This window comes from Elaeis guineensis, unplaced genomic scaffold (assembly GCF_000442705.2).
Source record: "Elaeis guineensis isolate ETL-2024a unplaced genomic scaffold, EG11 Super_Scaffold_1000033, whole genome shotgun sequence".
NCBI classification, from domain to species: Eukaryota; Viridiplantae; Streptophyta; class Magnoliopsida; order Arecales; family Arecaceae; genus Elaeis; species Elaeis guineensis.
This window is the reverse complement of record NW_027332424.1, coordinates 8,233,397-8,243,205: the sequence shown is the minus strand read 5'-3', so window position 1 is coordinate 8,243,205 and position 9,809 is coordinate 8,233,397. Positions and strand designations below refer to the sequence as shown.

The window sequence follows — 9,809 nt, the reverse complement described above, 5'->3', positions numbered from 1 at the left end:
GAACCATAAATTTGATTTAATCTATAATCATTAATTCTAATCACATTAGAACAATGAATTATAGTTAAATAAATCCATCGACAAAAATCTTAATCTATGTCAGATGCTTCTTTTTCATGACCAAATTTTTTTGGCTCCACATATACCTCGGGCAACAACCAAAATAGTCGACCTACAAAGGTGAGTGCCCAATAACATGGTGGTCAGTCCTTGGATCTTACATAGATGTATCAAATGCAAGAACCCTAACTCTTGGCAATGTACATTCATATATATCATTCCAAGGCTACGCGCATTACATGCACTGGATTTCAATTCCATCAAAAATTAGATCATGAGATCTAACTTAAACTTATCTCACAAGTCTAAAGACTATGAAATTTTATATCTGAGATTTGATCATGGATTGATAACATTTATCATTAATAAAAGTGCATCATAAATATCAATTGAACATCAATCAGAAAATTTAATTTTGACATAATATAAACTAGATCTAATCCATATCACAGTAATAATATAAAATTTTATTGAATCAATCAATGGTGGCTCTGATACCACTATTGAGTTTCAATGATACAGTAAAATATAAATTTTAAAAATTTTTACATACATTCAATAATTGAAAACAAGTTTAACATTTAAACTAGACTACCAGAATAAAAAAGCCCTAAAAACACCTTGATGATTGCAATCAAATTAAATAAGCATGTATAACGGCAAAGGATTAGATGTCATATACCACAATGAAGCCCATGAACTGGTAATCTTGAGATTCCCACAAAGCTCCAAAGTAGAAGCCCTCCAATGGTGATCCATACAAGGCTATTCAGGGCCCTTCCCAACTTGACATAGTGCTGCAGCCTTCTTCGCAAGCTTGCTGTCGATCGTCCTTTGCAAGAACGGATTGTACCATTGCTTATATACCTTTGAGACCTTCACTAGGACCACTCTAGAAACTTTTTCTCAAATGATCTCACTACACAAAAATCAGATTTGATGTTCAACACATAAATAATCTGATTTTTGGACAAGCATCTCATGCTTTCCATTTTCTCTCATCCCTTCATTTCTATTTTTCTTTCTCTCTTTTCTTTGTCTTTATGCTAAATTTTTCCTCTCTTTTTCTCCTCATTCTCATGCCTATCTATAGCCCAAATTCAATGTGGAACCTGGGTGTAGCGCCCCCCTTTTATAAGAAAGGTGGGGTGACTCCATGGGACGCCAACTCTTGGCATCCCTTAACTCTTACATGCCAAAAATAAATTTTTAGCATGGAATACAAGGGGATGGCATAGAATATGAAGTGATTTACCAGTAGAAGGACTCTTTCTCTACTAAAAAAAGATATAATGCCAACTCTTGGCGTATGGGAAAGGGAATGGAGTGAGAAACCAAAGAGTCCATGACATTAAGGACTCTTCCATATCATCCAAAATATGCGGCATCCTTTAATGAATTTTGGCATATGAATTCCTTACCAAAGAAGGACTCTTCCTTCTATTCTATGCCCATAATCCCAAGAGCCATCTCATGACATGAGGAATTAAGAAATGAGTGGAATAAATGGTAAGAAATTTAAGAGGAGTGGAAGAGAAGGACTCCTCTTAACGCCCAAAAATAAATGGGGCGGCATTTTTTCTTGGTGTGTGGTATTTGGCATGGAGGAGGTTGATCTGATATGAAACACTTCCATAAAAATTAGATCAGCCATCTATTTAAATATAGGTCCAAACCCAATCATATTAGGTCAAGACAACAAATCAAGGGTTAGCACAAACACATTTGCATTGAACCCAATTGGAAACTTGGATTAATTCATGTGCTAGAAATTTAATTAACCCATTGAATTAATAATAAATTCAAATAGATTGGATCAAGACCAAATCTCTATTGTGTGTGATCTATTAGATTCCAAATCTAACTAGCAGTTGATCAAAACTCTCGACGTAACCATAATCTGATTAGATTAGATCAACTCAAGAGTCCCAATCAACTAGGACTCTTCCTAATTAATTCTTGAATTAAACTCTTTTAATTCTGGTGAGTCCATAAGTCAAGATTGATGTCTAGCAACATATCATGACTACCCAAAAGATTTAAAATTTGATAAAAATATCAAAATTATCCTTCCATAATGAGTTACCGTGAAATTCAATCCTTCGATCATACAATATCCCAAATAGGCCATGGGCATGAAATCATGTCGAGCTCAAATATCTATCCATATGTATCTTGATTTAATGATGATGACTCGATTGATGAACCAGTAGAAATCTTTTCTACTGTTCATCCCTACTCTGGCCAGAGACTCTCAGAGTCATCATTCTATAAGATCACATAGGATATTTTCTCCTCTTACAAGGAGTGATCGATTTCTTATTGACCACTCACAATCTCCATGCATACTTTATCATACCCAGAATATTCTGCATACATCTCAAAGTGGCATGCTAGAGAATAAATCAAAGTAAGGATCAATGTACATAAGGTACCATGGTGATCTCAGGTCAATGGATCAGTTGCACCACTTTCACTGGAGAACCATCTGTCGACATACTGTAAGGCTCCATCAGATGTTCTTCCTGTGGATCAATTCAATGAACTCATTCTCTAATGAGCACCTATATCCTTGTATTAGTGTCACCACATAAGTGACTGTGAGATCAACCATCCTCTCCATCGAGCATACATAGGATGTACCAGTCTTATCGGTATCATCGATCTCCAACTTGATGATCCAACGATCAAAAATATTTTAGATTGGAGCTATCAAGATTTTAGGTCTCACTAGTATGATCTCATCATGGCCTTAAAATTATTATCCTAATCTATGAGATTTATCATAAAAATATGATGCAGCAAATGATAAAATATAATACTTCATAAATAAAATAACTAATGTCATGCAAATAAGTAGGAAGATAACACAGAAAAGTTTCTTCGTATCCCCATGCAATTGGCTTGTAGGGCACCATTTTTTCAGTGGCTACAGTAGTGTAATTGATGAAAAAGATTTTTCATAAGAATCGTAATTGGACTTGAGCTGATCGAATCTATCATATGACTGATGTTGAGGTTTGATAATTTATCCATAACCTACCATCTAGTCAGGACTCATGATGGAGGGATTGAATCACACATTAACTATACTTTGAGATTCTTTTTAGTTCTACTGGATTGCCACTACATACTGCTAGGTGTCACTGATGGATTGTGAGAGCTCACTAAGATTATTTTGGATCGACAATCCTTGATGAGTTAGACTGAAACTGTTTCGATCCATTGAAAAGAGTTTCAATGATACTTTGACAGAGATTATTGTATATCTCACTACTAGATAGAATTGAACCTATAGGATCACACAATAAAGAGATTAGACTTGGAGTAAATAATTAGACTTATGAAGTATCAATTGGGTTTAGAGAAATCTGATTGGATTCAAGATAACCTTGCTAGCACATGGTTGGATCTAATTTTTTCTTTATGTTTGAATTTTTTATTTGATAAGATAATTTAAACTAAATTATCTGCTAATAATCTAAATGAATTAGATTTATTGGACTCTAATTGTTAGGTGTGTAAGGTTTTGGATCAAATGAATTAAGGATGCAAGTCCCTAATTAATTTTCTTAATAGTTAAGTTGGGGTGCCATCTTGATTTGATCAAGTTGGGCATGACCATGCTTTAGAGGGCATGTGAATCCTTATTAGGACATCCCTTGGGTACATTTTGGGATATGATTTAGTGGGTGTAAGGGCTTCAAGAGTTGGCGCCTAATAGGTCTCCTAATGAAAGTTGAATAACTTAAGTTATTAGGAAACCTAATACAAGTAGGACTTGTATTATGAGATTGAATAGGATTCAATCTTTATGTCTATTTAAAAGAGCATCCCCTAAGGTCCCTAGGCATCACAACCAGCATCCCACGCCCTCTCTTAGAGTGCCCCCATGCCCTCCCTTCTCCTCCCCTTGGATGTCCACACGCCCTACCCTTGGGCATCCCACTTCTTCATGCCCATAAGGGCTTTGGGTATCTCCTTTGAGTGCTGATTCCTAGTGCCTGGTAGTAGCATATTCAAGGGAAGAAAGATAAGAAAAGAAAAAAAGAAGAAGATCAAGAAAAAGATCAAAGAGTTGATCGCGATCCAGGCATTGTTCAGATTCACAGGCTGATTTTTCTTGAATAAAAAAAATTAATTTAAAGAGGGCTGTTCTAGGCTAATCCTAAGTGGATATCCATAGAGGCCAGGTACTTCATAGTTGAGAGAGAGCCTCTTCTTTTTTAGATCTAGATCTGAAGAAAAAAATTACGAAACAGGTATGTGATTCAATCACATATTAAATTTTAGCATATGTTCAATTTCAGCATATGAAGTAGATCCTTGTGGTTTATATTGTATGCATGCATGATTTGGATTAAAAAGAGTGTTAATTTTTTATTTCACTGTGGTGTTTAGAAAATAAATTTTTGAAACACACATGCATGCCCTGACATGAAAATTCCAACAGAACCTTGTGTATACAAAAAGGTCAGTGGGAGCACAATAACATTCCTCATATTATATGTGGATGATATTCTTCTCATTGAAAATAATATTCTCAAGTTGACCACTGCCAAATGATGGTTGTCCAAAGAATTCTCCATGAAAGATCTAGGGGAAGCATCCTATACTCTTAGAATAAAGGTCTATAAAGATAGATCTAAAAGGTGTTAGATGTATGTCCTAGAAGCCAATATGGCTGACACATTGTAATTAATCTAGGGCATAATTTTATACTTAATATATTGATATAATCAATAAAAGGGTAAATTCTTTTTCATTCAAGGATAATGTGTTCTTGAATCATCCACGAAATTAGTTTCGATATATATTGTCAAGGTATTGAGAATTAGAGACATGTATTTAATTTCTAAAGACTCTCGATCATAGGATCATCATGAGGATAGTCATAGATTTAGATAGATTGACGTACAAATCACTTCCTTCGAGATAGATGGATCTCTAATCTACTTTGTAGAGACACAAGATGATAAGTGCAGGTGATTGTTAGAGAACAACTAGCACTGAACGTGACCATATGAGAGATCACTTGAATTTCTATTCAATCGTTAGTGATTGTCTTGATGCTTTAGTTGTGTGACCAGTCTTTTAATTTGAGATAGTACTGTTACTCACAGTGAGACTACTGAAGTTTGATTGACATATAAATATAGATCTCAATGAGCTCTTGTAGTGGATATTGGTGACAGTTGATCCACTATAGGAGTAGGGTGCACATCAAGATAGGATCTATCATCTTGATAGAGAGGAGTAGTCCTATGGGATTTGAGAAGCTAAGTCCATGAATCTATGGCCACAGTAGAGTGATTGATGAAAAAGAGTTTCCATAAATATCACATCTGGACTTGCGCTAATCGAATCTATTATATGACTGATGTTGAGGTTTGATGATTTATCCATGACCTGCCATCTAGTCGGGACTTATAATAGAAGAACTGAATCATACGTTAACTACACTTAGAGATTCATTTCAATTCTACTGGGTTGCCACTACATACTGTTAGGTGTCTCTGATAGATTGTGAGAGCTCACTAGGGTTATTTTGGATCAACAATCTTTGATTGAGTTAGAGTGAAATTATTTTGATCCATTGAAAAGAGTTTCAATGATACAATGATAGAGATCATTGTATATCTCACTACTAGATAGAATTGAACCTATGAGGTCACACAATAAAGGGATCATGCCTGAAATTAGTAATTGAGCTTATGAAGTGTCAATTGGGTTTAGAAAAATCCATTGGGTTCATGGTAACCTTGCTAGCACATAGTTGAACCTAATTTCTCTTTCAGTTAAGACTACTTATTTGATAAGTTAATTCTAACTTAATTATCTACTGATTACCTACATAAATAAGATTTATGAGACTTCAATTATTGGGTGTCTAAGGTTATAAATCACATAAATTAAGGATGCAAGTCTCTTATGAATCTCCTTGATAGTTATTATGGGGTGCCATTTTGAATTATTCAATTTGGGCATATTCATTGATTAGAGGACCTTTGATTTTCATATGGGATGTCTCTTGGGTGCAAAAGAGGGTATCTAATTATGGGTGCAAGGGCTCCAATAGTTGGTGCCTAATGGGCTTCCTAATGTAAGTTAGATAACTTAAGTTAATAAGAATCCTAATGCAAGTAGGACTTGTATTATGAAATTGAATAGGATTCAATCCTTATACCTATTTAAAGGGACCTTCTCTAAGATCTCTAGAGCATCAAAATCAGCAGCCCCTCACACCCAAAGGCTCTCCCCATGCCCTCTCTTCTTCTCCCTTTTCTCTTCTCTTCGATGTTCTATACACCCCTTCCTTGAGATGCGCATCCCAAGAAGTTCCATGCCCAAAAGAGTTTGGGTACCTCTTTCTTGCTAGTTTCTAGTATCTAGTAGCAGTACATAGCAAAGAGAAACTCTAGAGAAGAGGAGAAGAAAAGGATCAAAGAGAAAGATCAAACATTGATCGCAATCCAGGCTTCGTTTAGATTCAGCAGACTGAATTTTAGAGAATCAAAATTTAGATCTTAGAGGGCTATTCCAGGCTGATCCTAAGTGGATACTTATAGAGGTCAAATACTTATGTGCCTTACAGAGAGCCTCATTTCTTCTAGATCCAGATTTGAAGAAAGAAATTGTGAAATAGGTATGTGATTTGATCACAATCTAAATTTCAGCATATATCAATTTCAACATATGAAATAAATCTATGTGGTTTTATATTTTATGTATGCAAAATTTATATTAAAATTGCTTTAATCTTATTCTTCACTACAGTGTTTAAAAAAATTAAGTTTTGAAACACACATGCATGCTTCAAATCTCAAATTCTAACAGTGGTATCAGGGCCACGAGTTTTCATATGCTGAATTTTGATATACATATTTTTGAAAAAAAATTAAAATTAATTTTTTTATAATATATAAGATATATGGATAGATCTTTAAATCTAAAATTTGATTTTAGATTTAATTTTAGAACATATAGTTGATATGCTATTGCATGCAAAGATCTGAATTTTGATCGTGTTCATGTGATACATAGATGTATGCATAAAATCTAAAATTTTTTTATGATCTAAATTTTGATTCATATATATGATATATGATTATATATTTAGATCATAAATTTATTTTTAATCTAATCCATGATTAGTATATGAGATATATGATGTCATGCTTAGATCTGAAATTTTGTTTAGATCTGATTTTATATGCATATATATGATATATGTTTGTATACCAAAATTTGAAAATTATTTTTATATTTTAAAACTTACTTTTATGCAATGAATTTAGATTCAAAATATAATTTTAAAATCTAAAATTTATATTTATGCATGAGGGTTTTGGTCATGAAAAAATTAAAAAAAATTAGGTCATGTAATAGGATTACATCTAAGGTCTTTGATTTGAGTCATATGGGTCTAATTTGATTAAGTAATCGATCAAATTGAGTCAATTATTGAATTGAGTTAGATTAATTAAGTTAATAATCATACAATTATTGTTAATCAAATCGATTGAGTCCCATATGTAGAATCGATTAACATAAGGATCTAATTTGGCTCGTTGGTTTGAGCCCGACTCGCTTGAGCTAACCAATTCTAATCAATCGACTTATTGGTTGTCTAAGGCAAGTTAATGAGATATGATTATTTAATTAGTTTCATTAGCTGACTTGATCAATTCATTGGTGTCTAAAAAAGGCAATAGGGGGACCCCCATCATTCTCTATTTATCTGATCAATTTGAAAGATTGGGTCTTAAATTAAGTTGCTTAGCATTTTGGTTTAGCCCATGCTAGTTAGATCAGTCATATGATGACTGATTAGATAAGACCTAAAGCCAAATCTTCTCACAAATATTAAGTCTATAGGTCTTCTATCGTTGTAGATGTGCGAGCATGTTACCAGTGTTGATTGTTCTCGATTGGTTACAGTAGTTCAGTTGCATCGGAAACACGCAATCACTCTATTAGCAAAGAGTTACTCCAGGGTAAGGATGGGGTTGGACCCAATAACTGTTAGGTGAAGGACCCAATGGCAGCCTTGCATTTGCTTGTGAATGATGGGTCGGGCTTAACTAAGAAGTGTGGGCAATAACTGTTAGGTGAGCTCACATGACTTAGAGATCAAGTAGCTACAACATGCTTAGTGAAGCATCTGGGTAAAGAGTTGCCCACGTATTGGTGTGCATGTTACCAATAACTATTAGGTGAGATGCATATCATTGGTGGAACCATAGCACCCACTAGGAATCCTTTGTCAGTTAGGGTTTTCATGTCCTTCCCGAGGAGTGGAGGGATCCAAAAAATTAGTGGGAGTCATTATTTGCATCTTAAAGTCTCTAAAAATAAATTAAAAATTAAGTATAAAAATCTAACTTGAATCTCTACTCTTGCAGTTAAACCATCATGTTAGTCTCAAATCTTCTTGCTCGCATTCTTGAAACCAATCATTTGATCGGTAATAATTTTAAAGACTGACTTAAAAACTTTAGGATTGTCCTAACCTCAGAAAAGTTAAGTCATGTTTTTGATCAGGATCTCGTTGTATTGCCAAACCATCCTATTATTGAGCAGAGAGCTGCTTTTGAGAAGTAGACGGATGAAGATAGTCGAGTTAAGTGCTATGTGCTGGCGTCTATGTCAAATGAGTTGCAAAGCTAGCACGAGCATATGCCCATTGCTTGGGTCATGATTACTCACCTACAAAAGTTGTATGGTGAGCAAAACCATACTGCACGCTTCGAAGTATTCAAAAGACTCTTCAACATGAAGATACACGAAGGACAGTCTGTCCATGAGCACTGTATCATAGTGATCAAGGATATTGAGGAGCTTAAGAAGCTCAAGCTAGATATGCAAAAGAAATTGTAGATGGATCTGATCCTTCAATCCCTTATTAGTTCATATAGTCAATTCATCATGAATTTTTATATGAGCAAACTTGACTGCAGTATTCTCGAACTTGTCAACATGTTGGTCACAATGGTGGGTACCTTGAAGAGTTCAAGGGGTTCTGTTCTTACTGTAAAGCGGACTTCTTCTTCCAAGAGAAAGTCTGTTGGAAGGAAAAAGGCTAAATCCGTAAAGAAGAAAAAGAAAGAGAGCAAGACGAAGAAGGATGGTCCAAAGGCGGCTGAGGCAAAGGAAAAGTATTTCCACTGTCATGCTGAAGGCCATCGGAGGAAGAACTGTCCTAAATACCTGGAGAGCCTAAAGACCAAAAAGGGTGATAAACTTTTCAAAGGTATGTTCGTAATAGAATCTAACCTTATGATTTCTTATACTTCTAGTTAGGTATTGGACTCTGGCTCGAGTGCTCATATATGTACCTCAATGCAGGGTCTGATAGAAAGTAGGAGGTTGAAGAAAGGTGACATGATCCTTCTGATCGGCAATGGAGCAAAAGTTGCTGCAGAGGCCGTTGGCACTTATCCTCTTCAATTATCATCTGGCATTAAATTAGATTTAAAAGATTGTTATTATATTCCTGTAGCTAGTTAGAATTTAATTTTCGTATCTGTGCTAGCACAAGAAGGTTTTGAAATTAGTTTCAATAAGAAATTTTGTTCCATTTATTTATAAAATAAATTATTTACATGAAGTCTTTTAATTGATAGTCTTTATCACTTGCATGTTGATGCGAATGTGAACCTAAACGAGCAAATAATGAGTGCCATAGGTCAAAAGAGACCCAGAGATGAAATTAACGAAAAGTACTTGTGGTACCACAGACTAGGCCA

At 34.7% G+C, this 9,809-nt stretch overlaps 1 long non-coding RNA gene across 2 annotated transcripts; it reads left to right on the top strand.

Annotated features, from left to right (window-relative positions):
* The first annotated feature begins 3,928 nt into the window (after positions 1–3,928).
* LOC140854528 (uncharacterized) lies at positions 3,929–9,553 on the top strand. 2 transcript variants are annotated; one of them, XR_012137735.1, is made up of 3 exons: positions 3,929–4,322; positions 9,021–9,313; positions 9,409–9,553. It is a non-coding gene; the product is annotated as an uncharacterized lncRNA (long non-coding RNA). The 2 variants fall into 2 exon arrangements; XR_012137736.1 differs by having other exon boundaries at positions 8,466–9,313.
* The last annotated feature ends 256 nt before the right edge of the window (positions 9,554–9,809 follow it).